The sequence below is a fragment of the Haliotis rubra genome, unplaced genomic scaffold (genome assembly GCF_003918875.1).
Source record: "Haliotis rubra isolate DU_JTF1 unplaced genomic scaffold, ASM391887v1 Scf62, whole genome shotgun sequence".
Taxonomy (NCBI): domain Eukaryota; kingdom Metazoa; phylum Mollusca; class Gastropoda; order Lepetellida; family Haliotidae; genus Haliotis; species Haliotis rubra.
This window is the reverse complement of record NW_025767324.1, coordinates 2,277,404-2,303,049: the sequence shown is the minus strand read 5'-3', so window position 1 is coordinate 2,303,049 and position 25,646 is coordinate 2,277,404. Positions and strand designations below refer to the sequence as shown.

The 25,646-nt window shown below is 41.0% G+C and overlaps 2 long non-coding RNA genes across 2 annotated transcripts; one reads left to right on the top strand and one right to left on the bottom strand.

Annotated features, from left to right (window-relative positions):
• Positions 1-4,999: 4,999 nt before the first annotated feature.
• On the bottom strand, positions 5,000-25,335 carry LOC124256142. The gene is made up of 2 exons (XR_006892835.1): positions 25,091-25,335; positions 5,000-6,143 (listed from the first exon to the last, which is right to left on the bottom strand). It is a non-coding gene; the product is annotated as an uncharacterized LOC124256142 (long non-coding RNA).
• LOC124256143 lies at positions 12,273-12,946 on the top strand. The gene is made up of 2 exons (XR_006892836.1): positions 12,273-12,365; positions 12,717-12,946. It is a non-coding gene; the product is annotated as an uncharacterized LOC124256143 (long non-coding RNA).
• Positions 25,336-25,646: the final 311 nt, after the last annotated feature.

Below are 25,646 nucleotides of genomic sequence, written 5' to 3'. Positions count from 1 at the left end.
TATAGAGTTACAACAAGTCGGAACATTACAAACACTCTGTTGATCGGGACCCTGGTCTTTATAACATTGTTTTTGATTCATGTCATGGGATCTTTGTACAGGTTGTCATTCCCTGGTTGTGTTTCTAGTCGAGACCTCTGCTCTTCTGATTCATACCTCGCCTAGTGAGAAATGTGAAACATGTTGTATCATGCTTAGCACAGGCATAGGCGAGCCTATTGTACCAGTTGCTGGGCAGTTAGGTAATAATGCAGTCTATAGTAAAAATAATGTTAGTAATAGCTGTTTAACAGGAGCGGGGTGAATGGACCTCTGACTATGTCATATGCATGTATAAGGTGTTTACCTCTTTTTATGGCACTGCAGGTACTGCTGGTCCCGTGTTCAAATCGCAGATTAAACCTGATCATGGTCTGTCAGCACCAGGGGCAGTGGTGTAGCCTAGTGCTTAAAGCGTGAAGATCCGGGTTAGAATTAATGTTCTGTAACCCATGCTTGTCGTAAGAGGCGAGTAACAGGATTGGGTGGTCAGGCTTGCTGACTTGGTTGACACATGTCTGCGATGTTCGTGCTGTTGATCACTGAATTGTCTGGTCCAGACTTGATTATTTACAGACCGCCGCCATATAGCTGGAATATTGCTGAGTGTGGCGTAAAACTAAACTCACTCACACTCACTCATATTTAGCTCTTCAATCAGAATCCTGGTCGGAAGGTGTCCCTCCGATGCTTTACTCTCAGAGGCAATTTCTACAGCATTAACTCACTGTAGTTTTGTGCGTCATTGTCAGCTGCTTGTTGATTGGCAAGCTATTGGATCAGATTTCAGTGTACATTATATACTAATTGCTTACTTTGACCATTCTGCTACAAATTAACTTGTTGAAAGAATGAGATATTCTGGATGTGATCATCATTTCCAGCTTAAATAAGCCCAACATCAGCAACATAGATCTGAATCTGTCCAACGTTCATCAGACCAAAGAAACAGATTTCATATTCCAGAATAAGTTGAATATTTTGTGAAATTATTCCAAGGTCATATATACTTCTGTCCATGTATTCATATTTGTTTTGAGCACTGGCTCTGATTTTGTATGTAATTTATAACCAAATTTGGTCGTTTTTGTTATTTTGTCATTTACTTTTAACAAATACTACACAGATTTAAGAATAAAAGCCAGCCATAGTAACAGTTGCTTCACTTACTTGTTCCATAATTGCAGTGGACAATGAATGCTGTGAGATATTTTATGAATGTTTCAGGGAATGTTGAGTTGCGCTGGAAATTTGTTTCAGCAATGGTTGTGTTGAAAAGGATTTTAACAGCAGGAGTGTCTTGCAGCGAAACCCAAAGTGCCTAATGTAGATAGTCTGTTATATTATTTATACAACCTGAACCTATGCTATAGGAATGATACTGTAGATAACACTGCAACAACTCTCGACTGTGTATATGTTTAGAGAATATAGTGTGTATATGGCTTCTGTGATTGGCAGAAGTACTTGTTTGTCTTCTGTAAGGATAACACAAGACACTGTTTTGTTGTTAAAATTATTGTTTTGCAAAACAATTGGGATTTTGTTCAGCTTGTCAAAATGACAATTCTTTTGCCCTTCAAACTGCATTCTGCAGTTAAAGATTCCTGTCATATGAATGATTTTGTTTGTCAGTAGAACATCAGAATATCTAAACCAACATATTTTGTAAACATTTCTATACACAATCGAGTCAAAACCCGACGCTCCTAAATTTAGAATAAAGAGTATCTTGTTATATATAATTTATGTAATTAATAAAAAAGGGTTGAAGATCTGGTTTAGAATTGGTCTTCAGTAACCCATGCTTGTCATCGGTGGTCAGACTTGCAGACTTGGTTAACAGGTCATTGTATCCCAATTGCTGGAATGATGCTCATGCTGTTGATCACTGGATTATCTGGTTCAGACTCAAAGACCACTGTCATATAGCTGGAATATTGCTGAGTGCAGCGTTAACAACATCCAAACCAAAGCAATCAAAGGATGTTCTAATTACTGAGTTAGGACTGTTATATCTTGCTTAATTGGTACTAAGGGCACAACATGTACACACAGTCCTGTAGGTCTCCACCTTTGTTATGAAGTAATGACACATAGGGATGTCAGTGTACAGGACTTGTATACTTATCAAAGTAGGCTGCAGTCTGGGAGGCTTCTGGAAAGGGGATAGGTTGTCCACAGGTAAGGAGGCAGTTGTGAAACATGATCTTCCTAAACTTGAGATTTGGCACCAATTGTCTGTGACAGAAGTATGTATTAATGGAACTATAAAATGTGTATACAGCAAACGTTTTTCAACCTTTCATACAAGATCATTTAGATTATGTAAGTTTTGTATGCTTTGTTATATCTCATACTAACTGGGCCTTCCAAACAGCAGTTTTCCAGAAAGCAGGGTGTCCTGATTAAAGGAGTTTCACTGTAACAGCTTGCACTTGCATGGGTCTGTCTTGTAGGTTGATGAACTAGGTGTGTTGTGAAGGGTGGGCAGTTCCAGTGTTTTAATGTTATGACCCGCGTATGATGATGATGATGATGATGATGGTGAATTTCCATGTAAATATGCAGATGATAAGGAACTGTCCACCAACCGAGGGTTTGTGCAATGTAGCTACTCGCTCACAGACCATTGTCAATATGATTTCATTGTAATAAAATCCCTTGTTACAATTGTACTTGTCTTGTTTTCATACTTTTCCACACCTTTACGCCAGACCAATTTGTATTACTTGTTTTACAGATTTTTGTCCTCAGAAAACCTAAAGGCAGGAGGGGAAAATTATAAAGTCACCAGTCAAAGTAATATTCTTTCTAAATACTCAAAGTATTTTACTTTTGGCAATTTATGAAGTGTATATGGGGCAAAAAACAATCTAAAGAATTTTTTCTTGTAAATTTTAATTTTTGGCCCATAAAAAAACATTAGGATTTTATTTTGGGAGCGAGGAAAATAATTTTTTTTTTTTTTTTCTTGTTCTTGAAAAAATACGGCAGGCGGATCCGTAAGACAAGAAATAAAATTGGTCTGGCCTTACTTGGGTATCTGTTGCCCAGTGGTACATGTCGTAGAGTGGTAGAGTGATGCAGCAAATCGTAAAGAGTTGTGTCCCTTAGGCATGTCATGTTTGATTATAATCTTTTCATTATTATACATCGTTTAGATCATTGAAAAGGTAACATTGCTTCACCTTTGGCTTTCCTCACTCATTAACTTGATTGTGGAAACCGAAACGCCAAACTTAAACCAAACTCACTCATTTTGGAGCCAACCATTTGATATTTGGAGTGAGTGAGGCCTTTATCATTATTCCCGCAATATCATGCCAGAAACCACAACACCTAGTGGTAAAAGCATTTGGTCATCACGTGGAAGACACTGGTTCGATTCCCCACATGGGTACAATGTGTGAAGCCCAATTCTGGTGTCCCCACTGATATTGCTGGAATATTGCTAAAAGCGTCATAAAACCAAACTTACTCATTCACCACAACACCAGAAATGAGCTCTACACATAGTAAACTGATGTGGGCAACTGAACCGGTGACTACATCAATGCCCCATATTTGGAGAGGATGTGGAGCCGAGACGTTCAAAACAAACAAAAAGCAGCAAAACAAACAAAGAAACTGGAGAAAATACGTTTCTTCAAAATAAACGAAAAATACAACCAACCCCCAATTATGTTACAGATTAAAATTCTGAACGACAGGCTTTCTACAATGAAACCATGATCATCCATTTATAATTCCGTAGTTATGTTTGATGATCATTTGTATTCACGTAATTGGTATTCCCATCAGAAACGCAGACAGGATTAGTTGCTGATAATTAGTTGGAAGCGAACGTAGCACAGTATCAATTTGGACTCCGACATAGATCTCTAGGGCGACATACCATACAAATGTCTTCGGATTGCAGGGCGGTGGGGTAGCCTAATGGTTAAAGCGTTGGCTCGTCACGCCGAAGACCCGGGTTCGAATCCCCACATGGGCACAATGTGTGAAGCCCATTTCTGGTGTCCCCCCGCCGTGATGTTGCTGGAATATTGCTAAAAGCGGCGTAAAAAACAAACTCAGTCAGTCAGTCTTCGGATTGCAAGACAATTGCTGACTGGTCTCATTATTCAAGCATTTACACATGGAAGCGGTCAACTTGGCAATATATGATATGCACTAGTGTAGTTATCCATTACTGAAAAAATGCAACCTAATATTAACAGGTATATAAAATTGTGCCAGACTAACCCCTACTTTTCGACTCAAATATCTTTTAATAAACTGAACACATCTGAAGAATATTTATCTTACTTCCTCACTAATTGTGATTCATCATCAAACTGGCACATGTGCGCATGTTGCTGCATTTTGTGTTGCCTCTTACTTCCCTGAGGGACTTACATCGCTGCTGAGAATGATAAATTTTAAAAGTCCGTCATCGCTTTGCCACTGACAGAATGGTTTGCATACAGTGTTTTTTGGCGACAAAGACGTCTTAAAGTCTATAGGTTTCAGGAAGCGTCGTAAAATCTATACGTTTGACTCATGTTCCACAAGCTGTGCGTCTGTTTGTCTGTGCGTCTAATGTGGTGATAGTGCTAACCCGAGAGTTTAATATGGACGGTTAGAATTGATCTTAAGTAACCCATGCTTGTCGTAAGAGGCGACTAACGGGATCAGGTGGTCAGGCTCGTTGATTTGGTTGACACATGTCATCGTATACAAATTGCCTAGATCGATGCTTATGCTGTTGATCAATGGATTGTCTGGTCCAGACTCGATGATTTATAAACGCTGCCATGTACAGTCCGTTTGAGACAAAATGATACCGATGAATTGCAATCTAAAACAAAAACAAATAGACAAAAAGGAATCAAACCAACGCGGAGTGCAATAAAAACAGCAGACCAACTCTATCAAAAAAATTGCACAATTTTTGTCAAAAAAATATAAAAAGTTGTTTAAGAAACTGTCATCATTTATTTGTGCGTTTTCCCAGTTTATGACAAGGGAGCAATGACAACTAAAGGAAGAGCTCGAAAAGCGAGATCCACGTGCATTAGTGCCGTCAGTGACATGTGATTACTGCTGATTGACTAAGTGAGAGAAAATGAAATTTGCTCTCGACGAAAAGTCTATAATTTACAAAGTCTGTGATTTCTTCAAGGGTGAAAATGAAAGGGGTAGACCTAAGTCTGCAAGTACTCAGTACATACAGCGCACTGCCTGTGCAGTTTGGGTGTCATCTCGCCAGCTCAAATGTTTGTTGCACTTGGTGTTGTATTCCCTCGACCGGTTGCGTACCGTTCTACCACTAATTGGTTTCAACCCAGGAATTATGCTAGCTGTTAAGCTTGTGATATTGGTATAGATTCCGTAGATGCACCAGCTGAATACAGTAGTCTTGATGACGTCACTAAGCGCAAGCTTTACTTACGATTAAACAAAACGTTTTCGTGAAGCGTGCCTAGCCATCATTGTGTGCTTTTCACGAGAGTAGAGTCAAACAAATAAATGTGATTAAAGTTCAGAATATATATTTCTAAGGTACACATTTACAAGAATACGCAGCATCAAAGACTATCCCGTTTTGTGTTGAAACACACACACACACACACATATAACTATCTGCTAATCTAGGAATATCGTCGTGACGAGTTACTTATAAAAAAATATTACTGACAAATTCGGTGGGTTTTTATATGTTATAGTTTCACTTCAGAAGTTCTATATGACCATGTTTTGTTACTGTGACACGCACAAGAAATTACTTTATCCTTCTTGTATCGTGACACAGCAACAGACATGCGACATTTGTTAGCATGAAGCTGATTCTGTCCTCTCCGACGTCCGCGCGACCGTCCTCTGTCGAAGTTGTCTCCCTCCGACGTCCGCGCAGTCCGCCTTAGTGGAACTTGTCTTCTATGAGGTCCGCGCGAAGCCTTGTAATTTGAAAGCTGCTCTGTGTGTTTCCATAATTCATAAACATGCTGATAGCAGTCGTTCAATAAGGGATCCACGTAACGCAATGTGGTGTATTTGTATATAGTCCAGTGGTCTAGCCTTGCTGCACACTTCGCCATCCGTAACAACCGGTACAGCATCTGAAACAGAACAATTTCGGATAACCGCTTCGGATGCGCTCTTGAAATATACCCATCAAAAGAAATGTAATGAGTGAGTTTTACGCCGCTTTTAGCAATTTTCCTTCCAGCAGTATCACGGTGGGCACACCAGAAATGGGCTTCACACATTGTACCCATGTGGGGCATCGAACCCGTGACGAGCGGACCCTTTAACCAATAGGCTACACCGCTCAGAAATGTAATGAAGGAATAGAACGAATCTAATATACCTTACACACACAGTCATGCAGTCACAGTCACTTGATTGTTTGGTCCAGACTCAATTATTTACAGACCGCCGCCATACAGCTGGAATATTGCTGAATGCGCCGTTAAACAACAAAAACAAAACAAAACCTTAGACACAGTCGTTATTTAATCCGTTGAGACACCAATGATTAATAAATTGTATTTCAAATCGTTTCTCGTTATGGATCCTTCAAACCCGCATCACATCTGAACTAAAAAGTTTATCCGAAAATGGATTTTCCCTTAATCACACCGATAAATATCAAGGCTGTCGTAATTGTGGAGTCTGTCATAACTATATCCGGAAAGTTCAAACTATATCTGGAACATAATTTGATTTCATCGTATCAAACAAATAGCGCCTTCACGCACATACGTTGGTGTGATTTCATGTGATCTCCGCTGGTGACGACAGCGTTGACGCGGCTGTGACCCAGTTGCTCCCCAAGACAGGGTAGGGGATTGGGAAGTGCCGCTTGCCTAGAGATAAAACACAACGTTGTACGTGTCGCCACACATGGCTACAGTTGTCCCGGCATCATGGGCGTCTTATGAAATACGCCATGTCACTTAGGAATGATAGCCCATCGCATAATGTCGCGATAACGAGGACAGAAATAACCTTTCCCAGTGCTAGGTACTGTTCGACCTTCTAGCCATGGTGTGAGGTGACACAGTTGCCGACGTATTAACTATTAGTTCATCAAACCGATCCCGCTGCACATGACGTCATTGGTTGCAGAATTCGAATGAAAGTGCAAAGATATGAGTTTGATCATGTCATGCCCGTTTACTACAACGACCAGGCCATCCGGTACTATTAATAATATTACTTTGACAGCTGATGCTGTTGCTGCCGATAGTACTTCTTATTACTACGGACCCATGAAGATCCTGGTTAGAATTGATCTTCAGCAACCCATGCCTGTCGTAAGAGGCGTCTAACGGATGGTCAAGCTCGCTGACTTGGTTGACGCATGTCATCGTATCCTAATTGCCTAGATTGATGCTCATGATGTTGATCACTGGACTTCAGGTACAGACTCCATTATTTACAGCCTGCTGCCATATAGCTGGAATATTGCTGGAATATTGCTGAGTGCGGCAACAAAACAGCCAACAACAAATACTTCGAATTGTGAGCTTTACGATTAAAACATTAGGGACAGAAAGGTAGTTTTGAGAAAGCCAGTTAGTTTACTTTTACGCTTTTTTGACTATATTCTTGTAACATGATCACGGCGGAGGGTACCATGCAAGTGCTTCTCACTGCCGTCTGTCTTCGGCGCAAGGCTCAAGGGCTACACCATCGATCCAATTTTGGAAAAGTGAGAGGGGTGTTTTTTATTTCATAATGGTTTCGAAGACGCGATTGACAAATAATTCACTTCTATCTGGTAGAGCAGAATTATTTTATCCACTGGAGCAAATTGTTTATTTCCGTATTTGTTTGTTGTTTAACGCCGCTGTTTGTTGTTTAAGACGACAAAATACTTGATATAAAATACGTTCTTATGCTTAAGAAATGAAGGACAAGGCGCTGTCATAGGGTTGAATACCCATCATTGTTATGAATAACATTTAATAGTTTTCCACAGATAAATAAATAAATAAATAACATACCAATCCAACTCAGCCTAGCATGATTTGGTCAGTTTCAAGTTAAACATTGTTTTTGGACTCTACTACTTACAGTATACATGTATTTTTAATATACACACCAACTTATCGATACCAGGACAACAACCACGACGTCTACTGCCATCTACTGCGACAACTTCATCTTCGTAAACGACCGTAATACAACCAGTTATCTATAATGCTTCAACACGCGTCTATCTGTGATAAACATTTCACGATAAGAAACATTTAAACAGCAAGAGGGGGTATTTAGAATTGTTAGGAACATTTAGCACTTGTGAACGCAACGGTCCTAACATCTGTGTAACCTTATCTATAGTCAGCTGACCTTGCACGTGCAGATTATGAAGAGAGGTCATTGTCAATAACTTATGACGTCAATGCAGCGTAGCATACGTTCCAGGGGAGGGAGCACTTGTTTGAGTACAGTCGAACTCATTTTCTCTCTCTTAAGTTATAAAAAGTCCAACAAAACCTTAAAGCTGTCATGTGGATGAGGTGTGGGTGAAAGTGCAGCGATCCACATTCAGTGCAAGATGACACACATTTTAAACAGACCTCGCCACTTGAAGCAGAATCTAAAAAATATCGCGACGATTAATTAATGGAGATAGTAGCGTGGAAATACTTGTAAAGTAAACAATACAGACGCTCGCGGTCATCTTACCGATCCTCGGCAGGGCCTAGATTTTCGAAGCTCTCTTAGCGCTTAGATAGTTGTAAGTCAATGCTAATGAATGGCACTTACGACTATCTTAGCGCTAAGAGAGCTTCGAAAATCATGACCAAAGATTGTAGGAGTCACGTGACCACAATCCGATGACGATGCTTATCGCTAGAAAAATGGGTATTTCTTGAAGGGCGCACTTGGCATTTTTTTCATTTCTCTGAAAAATAGTCCTTATTACTGTACTGGATTTTAACAGTTTATAACTATTTGGATACATGCAGCTATCTTCAAGCGTGTGCGTGCGTGCGCAACCCCATTACCAACACATTCCTGGAGCGGAGGACACCTGAATAAAGGCTTCTCACTTCCTGTTTCTTTCACCGATATATACTGTCCACCAAAAGTTGAGACTCGCTAGTGTAAATGTAGCCACTTACTTCAGTCAACTGTTTCAAACTAGATTTTGCAAAATATTCCATACTGTTTAAATGTATTGTTTACACGTGAACTGGTGTATTGGAAAACAAATTCGTAATTGAAAAGATTATTATCATGAGTTCAATAAGTTATGAAACTCAGTGAAAATTGGCGAATGCTTAAAAAACTGTACACCAAAACGCAGATGTTCACATGCACGGTATTTGCGCATGCTTTTCAGCAATCTGATGCATGATCTTCGTGCTTTTTCATCTGCATAAGGTTGTATAGTTGGTTCCCCTAAGTTAGTGGAGAATTTCATCTTCGATGTAACCATATATACTCATGGAGACGAATAAGGGAACACATAAAGTACAAGTGTTCCTCACGTTGAAATACATACCTTGTGAAGAAACCTAGGAAAGAATAAAGGAACACTTTCATGTGTTCCCTTATTCCTTTCTATGAGTATATATACGTAACATATAGTTGGTGCTTTAAGTGAGTCTAAACCTTTGAAGGGTAGTATATAAATTTCTGTCATGATATATGTCAATCCCGATTATCCGTGTAGCATACAGCCTAATTGATCATTCGCCGCCATTACTTCGTTTTGAAAGTGACTCAATCACAGTCTCCTATTGTTTGACCATATTTTATTCAAATATATATGTATTTATGCACATGTCTAAAGACATTTTCATTAATAGTATTTCGCAGAGCAGGGTTGCCGAAAAGAATGGTATCAAACGGCAATTGACAAGTTTTGGACATTTTAAAAAGAAATGGTTAGCATCTTCCACCGGAGCACCGCAATTGCAAGCCCTACTCTGATAAATTAATACAAAAAGAATTGCATGTAATGAACTACACGAATGTCTTAACTTCGTGTGTAGCATACTAGTATTTGCCTTTCTTTCACCAAATAGAAAATATTTTGGAACTTTGTCATTTTTTTCAGACGACTTAAATTTAAACGATGATGTTGAATTAGTGCATTTTGTTGTAGAGGAGAGAACATTTCAATTACTTGCAGAATCATAAATAAATGACGAAAGGTGCGAAATTTAGGAATAGCCAAATCTGATTTGTGATTGTGTTCGGAGGCGGTGGGGTAGCCTAGTGGTTAAAGCGTTCGCTGGTCACGCCGAAGACCCGGGTTCGATTCCCCACATGGGTATAATGTGTGAAGCCCATTTCTGGTGTCCCCCGCCGTGCTATTGCTGGAAAATCGTTAAAAGTGGCGTAAAACCATACTCACGCACTCACTCTTTGTGTTCGTCTAACTTTCAATGGTAACCAACCAGTTTCACTGTATACACTATATCTTGAAGCGAAGTTAGGCAATCCGGTTACAATTCTTGCTGCTTCAGTCTCATTAAAGTAGCACAGAATCTGTCTCGCTGGCGTGTCCGACTTCACTGGACATCTGTTGTCTCATAGATCGTACTGAGAACAAATCTAATCACAACAGAATGGAGATATATCACGCTGGAACACGAACCCTGATTTAACATTGGAGCTGAACTATTAGTCTCTGAATATATATATAATTTTGGTAGTACGAAATAACCAGACTTAAATTGAAAAGGAGTCTTTGTCACATGGGAGATTCAGAGATTCTTCACTCCTGAATTGAGTTTTATTGCAGATGATAACAGACCCTGAAGCTGACGAAATCTGGATTGCTTCATTTAGGACTTTAGCATTGCAGAAAGGTGAGCCAGCGAGTTTAGTTTTACGCCGCTTTTAGCAATTGTCCAGCAATATCACGGCAGGGAACAACAGAAATGGGCTTTACACATTGTACCCATGTGAGGAATCGAACCGGGTCTTCGGCGTGACGAGCGAACGCATTTACCACTAGGCTACCCTACCGTCCCCATTGCAGAAAGGGATGGACAGAATTGAAAATAGTACGATTCGAGGACTGTAAAACAGGCTATGACAACTGGCGTTATTTGCTATACCTGTAATCAGGGCCATTTCAAAAGGTAATCACTGGCGGGGCGTCAGCGGATGTACCCACGCGGGAATCTCCGGGATGACATCTTCAAGTAGTTTGTTGGTGTCGAGATGATAATGATTGTACTTGCCAAAAACAAACTGAACTATCGCTGACTTGCATATCGGAATACACCTGTTTTCCTATACCTAAACTGTTTCAGGCTGCCGTGACATAGCCGATACAGCGATTGCGGTGAAAACCACTCTCTCATTCACCACACTCAACGTAGTCTAGTATAAACTGTTTTTTCTGTAAACTATGTTGATTTCAGAGACTAGTTGTTAGTGTATACCCAACGCTAAGGACTAAAGTCTAAATACTAGTTTAATGCTTAGTCCCTAAATATACATAATTGTGATAGCAACAAATAGTCAAATACACACATTTACATTTGGGAGATTCCTGAACCTGGGGAAATCCAGACTTGCTTCATTTAGGGCTTTGCAGGAAGGGCAAGGCAGTAGGGAAAATAATGTGGTTCAGGGACTGTTAGACAGACTATCCAAGTACATATGAAATATATTTGTCTTGCCCAGGAAAGGTAGTTGATCGCTGCAAAAGAAATATCCACGATTTCCTGGCATGATGAATCACGATCATTCATGCAGGAACACACGTACATTATAACTTTCCTTTTCCCGTGCAAGTTTGATTAACGCCGATTCCCGATAATGTAATGTCACGAGTGCTCCATCCGCGCAGCCAACTGACACCTGGTGCATGAACAACACGTGCAGCAATGCACGCGGTATAGTGTCATGAGGTGCCTTCAAGTTCCGCCAATCAACACCTGTTGCATGAACCGCACGAGGAGCACACAATTCAATGAACTGTTTTCTCTGAATACAATAATCTGGACGCAATGTGCTTGATTCTCCGTTAATAGGTGACAAGGGCTTAAGTGTGAATGTGATTGAATTGTGCGTGGTTTTAGAAGGAAGGCGAGTTACAACTGGTCATATTTGATAGAATTACAACACAACCTTTAATTCCCAACAACCAGCACACCACACACGCAGAATTCGAATACCATTCTTATATACGACGTCCTGGGGACAGTTTAAACTGTTCACTATTTCGGCGTTCACGTCAGACACTAAACATCCGGTCTTTATCTGTATCCTGATAATGGGTCTTCAAGGTGAGATCTCATGGAGTTTCATCTTTACATAACAGTTGTGGGGCTCAACTGCTCACACGACCGCCAATATGGAAGGTAAGAGCTCCTTACGTGGTAAGAGTTCCTCCCGTTCCCCCATCCCAAATAATATTCATAAATATAGGCTACTAAAATTATTAACGAAACTTAACACAAGAATTACTAGAGAACTCACAAAATGACTAAAGTCCAAAATTTAAGTTAGGGTTAGGTTTAGGGTTGGGGGAACGGAAGGAACTATTTCCCCTTACGTACCCCCAACCTAATTTTTACTATAAATTATAGACTAAACTATAGTGTTTGCTATAGTATGTCTCAAAATAGAGAAGAACATTGTCATTAAACATAAAGAAATCATCATACTAGGAATGTATGCCCCTCCTGCCAGCTCGACTTTTTATGTTGCAGTCGATAAATCTAACTCCATCGACAAGCTAGATGAATGGCTCACTCAAAATCGTGACTCGAACCCAGAAGTTATTATCTGTGGGGACTTGAACGCCAGAGTTGGTAGTGGTAACAGCCCACCAGAGACATTTGATACTGAACGACTTGGACAGTGCCTTCCCGGATGAAGATCCTGTGCTACTTGGCCAGAGACACTCATGCGATAATGTTATAAACACGTTTGGTCGAAAGCTTTTAGACCTATGTTTTGCTCACAATCTTTACTTGTTCAATGGAAGAACAAATGGAGATTTGGATGGCACTTTCACTTACATTTCAAACCAAGGATGCAGTGTAATTGATTATTTCATTAGTTCTGTTGATGTACAACAAATCTGTAATTACATGCATATTGATACTCGTGTAGAGTCGAAGCATATGCCAGTGAGTTTACATTTAAAGTGTACTACTGCAGTGACAGACAATAATGCTAACTGTAAACATGAACAATCACAAGATGAGTGTAGATATAGGTGGGACGATAACAAGGCTGATGCATATTTACAAGTTCGAAGTTGTCTGTGGAGGAATGAGGAACTCAAAGATCATATAGAGAACGATGTTAATCATGCAGTCGATGAATTTGTTTCTGTCATTCTTGGAGCTGCTGATTGTATGAAAACGCCTCTTGGAAACAAAAATATCTTCAATAATTAATTCTATAATCATTACTGTAAATCTGCTAAAAGAGAAGCAAGACGCTCTTTGAGAAGATTCAGAAAACATAAATCAAACGAAACAAGAAGCATGTATTGCAAACTAAGGAATGGTTATTAAAATATATGTAGAAAGTCCAAGGCCATGTTTAAGCTCAAAAGGAGAAACAGATTAAATGCAACATTATCGGACCCAAAATCATTTTGGAAAGAGCTACGATCCATCTCTGGACACCACCTCAGATCAATAAAAACATGTGGCTTGATCATTTTAACACGGTTTTTAATAGACCTGTGCCCAGTGATACAGTAAATTGGGAATGTCAAGATGTTAAGGATTGTGTTGTTGATATTGATGCAACTATTCTTGAATGTGATTTCACTGATTCTGAAATTATATTAGCCTTAGATCATTAAAAAGAGGTAAATCTCCAGGTAATGACTGTATAATTGTAGAAATGCTTACATGTTCTACACATATTATTTTACCATTTCTAAGAAAACTTTTTAATACATTGTTTCAAAAAGGTGCTTTCCCTGAAAACTGGACTTTATATTGTTATCAAAGTACTGTGTAGGTGAAATGGTTAATGAACGAACGCAAATAACCACTCCGGAATGTTATAAAGTCCAGATGTGCTCGGTCTGACGGTACCACCTTCACGGCTCACATCGCGCGGACCTCAGAGTAAACAACCTTAGCGACCCCGGCATCTGATTGGCTTCAAGGAGTAGGCTGAGCACATTTGAATGTAGTGTATATGCAAAACTGACAGTGATGGGTGTGAGCTTAGCCGAAGGATGAGTGACGAACGCCAGAGAGGGTTTCCGGAGCAAATGGGGTATCTCAAGGGGGCTCAACACTAACATAACTTGATAACTGCATTTGGAGGTCAGTCCGGGTCTTCCAAATTGTTATCATATGTTATCAGTAAGTGTTGATATCTCTTATCACCTACACACTGCTCGTATCATCATGGATACAAGGATTCAACATTTGCAACAATAAAGAAATGCATGAAGCTCATCAATAACACAAACTTTGTAAACACTTCTGTTAGAAAACAAACAAAAAAATCCCTTATTGCTGGACCTCTTCATCTTTGATGGATTTACACTCAATATGACACTCACAAAAAAATTACAATACTTGTTCGCTTTCTAAATTTTAATTGTCCAAAGGCTTAGCTATAGACTCTGCAAATAAGGCCAAATAAACAAATAACCCCCAAAATATGCGGCCTAAAAACTGGATATCCATCTTGTTTCATTTAGGCTTATCTATACCTCTAGTTACAAACGAGTATGAAAAGACGTGATTTTTCAATATTTGTTCTCAAATTGTAGTGAAGGTCCCAGTGCCACCAAGCAGGTGTATTCAATTTTGCGTTACTTCCTGATAACCATTAGATCTTCTATGAGGGGAAATCACAGACATGAATTCTTGAAACAAGGAAAAGCATGCCCGTACTTATTTGCGAGCCAGTGACCACAACAGACGACAAATATTCCCATAACTCCCGTGTAAGCGAATCAAATATTTTGGTGGAATCGGTCCGATGGCATGTGAAGGTCCTTCCCTCCACCGCGACACGACCTGTCTCTCTGGCTATCGAAAGAAAACATAGGGTCTCATCAGGAACATAGTAGTCTGTCGTACAGACCCTGAAGCAAATATATCCAAGAAAGCCCAGGCAAGTCTAGAAAATGTGGCAAGTCTAGAAAATGTGGCAAGTCTAGATCAGTCTAAGGGCTCCTTTTCATTATATTATATTATTTTTACTATGAACATTTTTTCTGTAAAATATGTTCATTTCAGAGACTAGTTGTTAGTCTAGGAACAAAGCAGCGTCGGGGAATATGTCCAAGGAATATCTAATCAAGGATAAAACATATGACAGAACTGAATAGATCATTAAACTAACATCTTGTATGGAATGGTCCGTGTTCCTCAGATTCTATTCTACCGGCAGTCGGGTAGCTTAGTTAACCTAAGGTCTGGGTTCGATTCCCCTTACAGGTATGATGTTGTAAATCACTGGATGTTTTATTATAGAATACAGACCTTAAACCCTAACGGTTTTGATTCTACCACGAAATACTCCGTATATTAGGTCAGGTTTCCAGAAGCCATTCCGACTACTTTGACATATCACAAAACGGGTCTGTTTAACATAATCCATTTCGTAAAGAAGATTGCTCAAATGCGTCTGTATCCGCTGAAAATCTGTTCTTGGAACAAACATATTCATCCATAGAAGCGGTGTATTCCCATACTGCCTACAGGTTAAAACAACATGATACGGTCCAGTGATCAGGAAGTCAAGTTATGGGGAATACACCGATCTGACCTGTTCTACCCCTGCTAAAATGAACTTGACCAGTTAGTTGGTTAATGAACTGACCTTTATCCATTCTGAGAATTCTCAGTCTTTACATGGAGACATGGATATATCATGAAAAATTGATAAAGTTTTACAGTCTTTTACTGGTTTCACAATTACACACAACTGACAAGGATGTCTATTTCGTTGCCATGGACTCCGATATGTGACGGGACCCAGATAAAATATACATGTATTTGAATATTTTTGTTTTTGTGGTATAGTATTCTTCTGTGTATGTATTAGATCTGGTCTTTTTGTTGTAGAGTAATTTTTGAGAGCCTGTATTGAGCTTAAGGAATCCGTAAAAATGCAGATGGTAGTTTTTGTTTGGTCAGATGTTGTTTGCAAGGCCTGAACTATGGCTGAAAGTTCTGCTGTGAAGATACTGGAGTTTGCCGGGAGATTATAGAATTGTTTAAGGCTTTTTGGGGGTATGTAGATACCAAAACCAGTAGTACTCTTCTGATTTCAAGCACATTCTAACAGATCCCAAATTAATTAAACCACTCACTAAATATCTCATTCATACAAAATTATACCAAACAATCTAGCAACAAAAATAGTAATACCACTTTTTACCATTTTAAAAATTGTTAAAAATATGTATATGTGTTCTTTTATCTTTTTAAATCAGTTCTCTCTTTTTATCAAGTTCACCACGTGCTTACAAAGGTATTGATATTGTTCTGCGTCCCGGTGGCCGAAAACAAGTATTAGCGAAACGATATAATATCCGTTGCTGGTATTCATAGACAGTTTATGCATTTACATGGGACTGATTCGTCCTGTTTTCAGGAAATTGTCCGGATCTAAAACAAGAGACATTAACATAAATAGTCTTTGAAACTGGCCCTGAAACAATTATATCCATGAAAGCCCACGCAAGTCCAGATTGAATACATTCTCATGGCTCAATTGTATTACATTGAATTAAAATAATTTAAGATCTGCAATTACTTTTCTGTAAAATATGTTCATTTTAAAGACAATATATCAGGCTAAGTAATGAAAAGATATCAACCCACATGCATGTACGTTCACATCGCCTCGAGTTACAAAACCAAAACCTCAATATACATGTACTCTCCTAGACTAACAATGCCTTCGTGGTACGGCTCTATGATTCCTGGTGTCCCCCGCCGTGATATTGCTGGAACAGTGCTAAAAGCGGCGTAAAATTAAACTCGCTGGCTCACCTTTCTGCAAAGCTGAAGCCCTAAATGAAGCAAGTCTAGATTTCATCAGGTTCAGGATCTGTTATCATCTGCGAAAAAACTACCTCTCTTCATAAGTGAAGAATCTCCGAGTCTCCTATCTGACTAAGGCTCCTTTTCAATTTAAATGGGATTATTTGTTACTATCAAAATTCTATAAATTCAGACTAATCGTTCAGCTCCAGTGTTAATCCAGGGTCGGTGTTCAAGCCTGTTGTTGATATATCTCCATTCTGTTCATATCAGCCATTAGTTTTGTTCTCGGTATGAATTTTATGAAACAACACTAAAACAAATGTCCAATCAATTTTAGTCTGTCTCACATTCTCTGAACCACATTATTTTCCCTACAGCCTAGCCCTCCCTGCAATGCTAAAGCCCTAAATGAAGCAAGTTTAGATTTTTTCAGGTTCTGAATCTCTGGTCTCCATGGGGCTCCTTTTCAATTTAAATGTGTGAAGCCCATTTATTGTGTCCCCGCCGTGATATTGTGGGAATATTGCTAAAAGCGGCGTAAAACCCAACCACTCACTCACTTTTCAAACAAAGTGGTTTATTTCTTACAGTCAACATTATATATATTAAGAAACTGAGCGTTAGTCTAAATCAAGTTGGACACATCAGCCTTTATTCAGGTGTCCACCGCTCCTGTCAGGTGTCCGCACGCACGCACGCACGCACGCACGCACGCACGCACCCATCCCTAGACATTTCGTCCCGTTGGTGAATTGAACGCGGGTATTCGGCAGGAAATGCTGGGTCACACGCCTATGGTATACAGAAGCAGAGTAAGTGAGTTGCGTTTTACGCCGCTTTTAGCAATATTCCAGCAATAGGAATGGGCTTCACACATTGTACCCATCTGGGAACCCGGGCCATGGGCGTGACGACGAACGCTTTAACCACTAGGCTACCCCCACCGCCCCTAAAGAAGAAGAACTCCGCGGTATTATAAAGGGCATTACTGGAGGCTAGAGATAAGTAATACATAATATTACGAGGCGCTGTTTGGCTTCTCTGAATGAAAGACGAACTTTGCTCCCTCTCTAGGGGAGTGAGAATGTATGTAACCCTTCGGTCAGTAGATGTGATAAGAGTGTTTGTATATCGTATTAACATCACAAAACAGTTTTTGAATTCCTCAGATACGACAATCAGTGGGAGTGCCGACACGTACACAGTAGGATTTGACGGTCAGACACACAAGGCAGACATGGGCTAGTTACAAGACAGACATATCTTATGGGTAGATAGATAGAGAGGTGGACACGAGGGTTACAGCGACCGACAGGGAGATGGAGCATGCAGTCCTGAGCAGGTAGTTGTGAGCTAGTTTAGAGATCAACAGCAAGAGCATCCATCTACGCAATGGGGATACGATGATATGGGGCAACGAAGTCAGCGAGCCTGACCACCAGATCCTGTCGCCTCTTACGACAAGCATGGGTTGCTGAAGATCAATTCTAACCCGGACCTGGTGCTGAGAGCTGAGTGTACATGTTATTATAGGCTACCGTCTTAGTAATCACCGTGCGAACACTGGCCCGGCAGTGGCACTATATAGGACCATGTTTCCTCCCAGTACCTAGTGCTGAGCGCTGAGTGTACATGTTATAGGCTACCGTCTTAGTAATCACCGTGCGAACACTGGCCCGGCAGTGACACTATATAGGACCATGTTTCCTCCCAGTACCTAACGCTGAGCGCTGAGTGTACATGTTATAGGCTACCGTCTTAGTAATCACTGTGCGAACACTGGCCCGGCAGTGACACTATATAGGACCATGTTTTTCCTCCCAGTACCTAGTGCTGAGCGCTGAGTGTACATGTTATAGGCTACCGTCTTAGTAATCACTGTGCGAACACTGGCCCGGCAGTGACACTATATAGGACCATGTTTCCTCCCAGTACCTAGTGCTGAGCGCTGAGTGTACATGTTATAGGCTACCGTCTTAGTAATCACCGTGCGAACACTGGCCCGGCAGTGACACTATATAGGACCATGTTTCCTCCCAGTACCTAGTGCTGAGCGCTGAGTGTACATGTTATAGGCTACCGTCTTAGTAATCACCGTGCGAACACTGGCCCGGCAGTGACACTATATAGGACCATGTTTCCTCCCAGTACCTAGTGCTGAGCGCTGAGTGTACATGTTATAGGCTACCGTCTTAGTAATCACCGTGCGAACACTGGCCCGGCAGTGACACTATATAGGACCATGTTTCCTCCCAGTACCTAGTGCTGAGCGCTGAGTGTACATGTTATAGGCTACCGTCTTAGTAATCACTGTGCGAACACTGGCCCGGCAGTGACGCTTATATAGGACCATGTTTCCTCCCAGTACCTAGTGCTGAGCGCTGAGTGTACATGTTATAGGCTACCGTCTTAGTAATCACTGTGCGAACACTGGCCCGGCAGTGACACTATATAGGACCATGTTTCCTCCCAGTACCTAGTGCTGAGCGCTGAGTGTACATGTTATAGGCTACCGTCTTAGTAATCACCGTGCGAACACTGGCCCGGCAGTGACGACACTATATAGGACCATGTTTCCTCCCAGTACCTAACGCTGAGCGCTGAGTGTACATGTTATAGGCTACCGTCTTAGTAATCACTGTGCGAACACTGGCCCGGCAGTGACACTATATAGGACCATGTTTCCTCCCAGTACCTAGTGCTGAGCGCTGAGTGTACATGTTATAGGCTACCGTCTTAGTAATCACTGTGCGAACACTGGCCCGGCAGTGACACTATATAGGACCATGTTTCCTCCCAGTACCTAGTGCTGAGCGCTGAGCGCTGAGTGTACATGTTATAGGCTACCGTCTTAGTAATCACTGTGCGAACACTGGCCCGGCAGTGACACTATATAGGACCATGTTTCCTCCCAGTACCTAGTGCTGAGCGCTGAGTGTACATGTTATAGGCTACCGTCTTAGTAATCACTGTGCGAACACTGGCCCGGCAGTGACACTATATAGGACCATGTTTCCTCCCAGTACCTAGTGCTGAGCGCTGAGTGTACATGTTATAGGCTACCGTCTTAGTAATCACTGTGCGAACACTGGCCCGGCAGTGACACTATATAGGACCATGTTTCCTCCCAGTACCTAGTGCTGAGCGCTGAGTGTACATGTTATAGGCTACCGTCTTAGTAATCACTGTGCGAACACTGGCCCGGCAGTGACACTATATAGGACCATGTTTCCTCCCAGTACCTAGTGCTGAGCGCTGAGTGTACATGTTATAGGCTACCGTCTTAGTAATCACTGTGCGAACACTGGCCCGGCAGTGACACTATATAGGACCATGTTTCCTCCCAGTACCTAACGCTGAGCGCTGAGTGTACATGTTATAGGCTACCGTCTTAGTAATCACTGTGCGAACACTGGCCCGGCAGTGACACTATATTGGACCATGTTTCCTCCCAGTACTTCATCTCCAAACATGGTTTGACATGACAAAGACCTTTGATATGAAATGTCACATACTGGAGATGAGAGTACCGTATTTGCAATGCGAGTACCGATCTCTAATAGAAGCAAGTGTCAAATAGTCGGAGGTATGGTCATCGTGATGCTCTTGCAATCAGCTTCACACCCCAAATCATCTCACGTCCTTATTACCAAATTTCCTAATTTACTCAGGTGCCTCCAACGTTGCCTTTTAAAAGGCCTTTCTTGTTTACAGGCCGCTGCGATATAGCTGGAATATTGCTGAGTGCGGCGTTAAACAACCAAACTACAAACCAAGCAACGTTAATGGGACCTTCACGACACTGCCCGATAATACACATGACAGTCGTGAGGCAGGCCGTCAGAACAGTACACAGACCGACAATAGACCAGCCATACATAATAATCCTACGACAGAAAGAAACAATCCTCACATACACGCCTCCATCCATGTGCGACGTGAAACAACAACCAAACCTAACCCTCGACACTTCACTTACCACAATCGCCTTGATGAAGGAGACTCATAACAGCTTAAAATATATTTGCATTTGAATCAAGCTTAAATGAAACACAAAAAATACCCGTATGCCTTCAGATTGGCCTCGAATAACGATAGACAAAATTCATCTGCCCTCCAGTCCACTCACTGGGCCCACTGACCACAAATTAGACCCATCGGAAAACCTATAACAGCATCTTAAAACTAGCTGACCTCATCTAAATATTTCCCACGTCAGATCGCCATTACGGCTGAACACTGGCCCGGAGATGTATTAGAAAGGTGATTGTTGATAAATGCGCTCCACGCTCCGTATCCACGGGCTAATGGTGTATATTGGGACGGCGAGATTCGTGAGTCATTCTATAACTAATGGCGGTATTTGGGGTCATTTCCTTACGTGTAGGACCATGAAACAGAACACAGAGAGGTATGGCAAGAACGCACACAGGAAACTGTCTACACATCTGACAACTACTCATCGTTTCTGTCTTCAAACACTTGACTGGAGCAGACTGGGGTAGCCTAGTGGTTGAAGCGTTCGCTCGTCACGCCGAAGACCCGGGTTCGATTCCCCACATGGGTACATTGTGTGAAGCCCATTTCTGGTGTCCCCCGCCTTGATATTGCTGGAATATTGCTAAAAGCGACGTAAAACCAAACTCACTCACTACCTGATTTGTTTTTTTACTTCAGTAAAAACACTCGGCGTGGGTCAGCAGTAAGCGTATTTGATTATCTCGCATATTTTCCTGGTTTGATTTACTACAGAATACAAACAAACCTCAATACTGATAGGACAGGTATAAATACAACTTATAAGATCTGAAAAGCCGTTATCTCCGGACACCCCTGTGCAAGTATGCTAGCGTTCCTAATTATCAGTTCATTACTGATAAAATACCAGGGTTACAACAAATAAGTCTGTTTCATCAGGATTTTCGAATCCTAACATGGTACCAAAGTCACTTATGTTAAATAATGTTGATCCGTAATTGTATTAAACTATCATTCGTGTACTTGAAGACCCATTTAGAAAGATAACCTTCTGAATTTAGTCACAACTTGCTTTACCTGATATTGATCCAAATACCCGCCTCTCTACACACCTGAGAGTACGCGCAGTAGTTACCTGTAGGGATCTATCTGAATCACACCTGTCCTACCTGTAATCAGCTCTCCCCGAGGTATACCTGGCTGTTGTCACGTAGGCGACTACAGGAGAACATGACTTAAAGTCAAATGTGAGACGTTGGGTATTTATTTATCCATTCCATCTAGCCAGTACAATATCTTCTACAATGAACGGCTTTGGATTACCGTAAAATCGGAAGCCATACAGCTGTTAAATGCTACAAGAACGATAAAAAATAATAAAATGAATATATGATTGGAGGATAAATGTTATGGTCTGGGGAATTTTTGGCTGAACAAACTAGGAATCGAAGGATTGACTATAGCTCAATATTTTGTATCTTGCAGTGCCCAATTAAAGTGTTTTGGGTAAGCTGGTTTAGTGGAAAACATATATGTTAATTCTGTCAAGTCTAAAATATACTTTAATATGTTCAGAGTGACTTGTTACAAGTATATGGATTTCCTTTGAGGACGCATCGTTCATTTCATGAGGGGTGGTGGGGTAGCCTAGTGGTTAAAGAGTTCGCTCCTCGTGCTGAAGACCGATGTTTGATTCCCCACATGAGTACGTGTGAAGCCCAGTTTTCTGATGTTGCTTAATTATTGCTATAAGCGGCGTTCAGCCATCCTCACTCACTCTCCTCATAGAATCTGCATGGTAGATGCAGGGACAAGAGACTACCCTGCATCTTGATCAATTATTATTTGAAAAATTATCTTAAATGTTAATTTTACCCTACTTCCGTATTTTTCTGATCCACCAAGGATGAAAACTTTCGGCAATGAGACACAAATATAATCTTTTGTATTTTTCTGTCTGATTCAGATTGAGGCATTCATCTGGGTTAGACGAATCCTTTCATCTGTGTGTTTTTTGTATTCAGGGTAAACATCCGGACAAAAGGTCCCGTAACTCTTGAAGTATGCATTTGTTGAACACGGAAATCTGGTGCGAGCCTGTCACTGCTGGGGAGTTCATTCATGGCGTGCAAGTGCGTATTGCAAATTGAAAGTGGTTTTGTTTGAGAAGAGTGCAGATTTGACTGTATTAGTCCAATTAGATTTCACCCGTGAAGGTCCGGGTTAGAATGAACCTTCAGTAACCCATGCTTGTCGTAAGAGGCGACTAACGGGATCAGGTGGTCATGCTCGCTGGCTTGGTTGACACGTGTCATCAGTTCCCAATTGCGCAGATCGATGGTCATGCTGTTGATCACAGGATTGTCTGGTCCAGACTCGAATATTTACAGACCGCTGCCATATTTCTGGAATATTGCTGAGTGCGGCGTAGAAGTAAACTCACTCACCCCAATTAGATGCTAAACCACTCTAAAAATGTTTTCCATTTTGCCAGTCACTTACTTCACCTGGACGCATGCCTGAGATTGTCAGCTTCAAGGTCCAACGATCAATCACTACTTTACTAGTTACAGCTCAGACTTACATCCCGTTGGCAGTAATTGTGTAATGAAACTTTAAGAATTATTCACTAGTTAGTGGTGTTTGTAGTAACTGGGGTAACCGCATGCTCTCTGTTAACTGTGATGGTCCCTAGCAACGATTTCCATACTGCCTTGTCTGTGTAGCCACTCGTCACAATCATTGGCTTAAAGAGCAGCACAGAAATACCGTTACCACAGCAACAATTGTAAATATCCGAAAAAATATTGAAAAAGCATAATGTTGTTCTTAAAGTCAATAGCACTTATTAATGAAGAACATATTATACTGATGCTCATGCTGTTGATCACTAGATTGTCTGGTCTAGATTCGATTATTACTGAGACCGGCGCTATATAGCTGGAATATTGCTGAGTGCGGCATAAAACAACAAACCAAACCAAAACATATAATAGCGTTTACATTTGATTCTTTCGCTACTCAAGGTGAGGCTCAAGAGAACGGAGGTATATGTTAGAGGTAAAGTCTTCATCAAGGTGAATCTGGGATTTGAACTTACGATCATCGGATCTTAGCATAGCCAAGGGGCGCAATTTAGACATCAGTTCACCTTGTATGACAGTTGAACGAAATGCTAAATAATCAATACGGTTTCGGGATCATACAATGTTTAAAAGTGACCTTTTGCAAGCTTCAGGAGCAATTTAGCCAGACATCACCTGTCAACATGAGTTAGCATGGCGTTACCATGTGGACACTAAAAAACGTCTAACGCAAAGATTAGAGTGATGTACACAAATTCAGGAGCTGTACAACTCGCCTCAACTATAATCTGATAACACCCGATATATTTCACCCAGTTCTCCTAGAAAGATTACCTATATTAACACCACTGATAACAGCGTATAATCTATTTACACGCTCCCCGATCGCACTGATGACGTCATCACTCGGAATCTCCTAGTTGTTCAGGGAGTTCCACTTCCGCCTGGTGTATGAGCTACGTGATGCGAGGCAGAAACAGCAATTTCTATTTTGAACGTTATTCGTACATGTAGAATGAATTCAGCGCAAAATGTAATCGTAAATATATTATTAATAATGAAAACCAATGGTTATCTTACATCTTTTCGGCCCAGATTCAAATCAAATTGAAGCCTGTCTGTGATTCTAAACTGTTAGCACTCTGAGAGGGAGGGGGAAGTGGTGTGGGGTTGAATGGTGTATAGGGTTGGGTTGAATGGGATGGGTTCATGGGGGTTTAGTTAAAATTGTGGTTCAGGATTTCATTCATATTTTACGGATACCTTTCACTCAGTCTAAATCACCGGAACACAGTTGGTTCCATGAAATAACTTTTCACTTGTTTGCTTCTTGTTCAATGCCGGATTTTAAAATTAATATCTCAGTACATAACGGCAGCCCTTTATTAGCAATAATCGAATTGTAACAGGTGATTGCCGCTCTGATACATACATAATATGCCAGTTTACCTGCAACTGAAGCTGTCCGCAATAATTAGAACTTATGAGATAAAAACAAGTAGGAACTCACCACTAATGAAGTGAATCTATCATACTTACCATTTTGTTGTCGCTGACCACGCTGTCGTCTACCGCTGCCAATGTCATCCACGTACTTCCTTCTCAGTTGTCATGGTTACATCTCACCCACCCACGGTATGAATGAAGTTCAAACTGTAACCAGAACTGATTTCAAAGTGGTTGCATGTGGTCAAAGACAACCGTCCTCCCCGCTGGACCTCCAGCTACTGTATCGCCAGCCCGTTCCCCGCCCTCCCGTCAAGACCCGCGCTTTAGGGAGACAGCAGCGGAGCACGTGTGGGGTGAGAGCTGCGTGAAGATCGGCACGTCTTCCACTGTGACGTCACTCAGGAATTCCCCTTAGTGGGATTCCTCGTACCGGCCTATATTTACATCCACGTTCTTCACCAGCCGAGCTTGTAAACGTTTGTTTAAACATATTTTATCAAAGGTTTAGGTTTATTAATATGTTAAAGTAGAATCGACACTAAAAAAACAACTGTGATCACGTACATGAATGTTTTCATAACTGAACGTTAATTAGGGACCGTTCACAATTTATAGCTGGTGTGTGCGTGCGTGCGTGCGTGCGTGC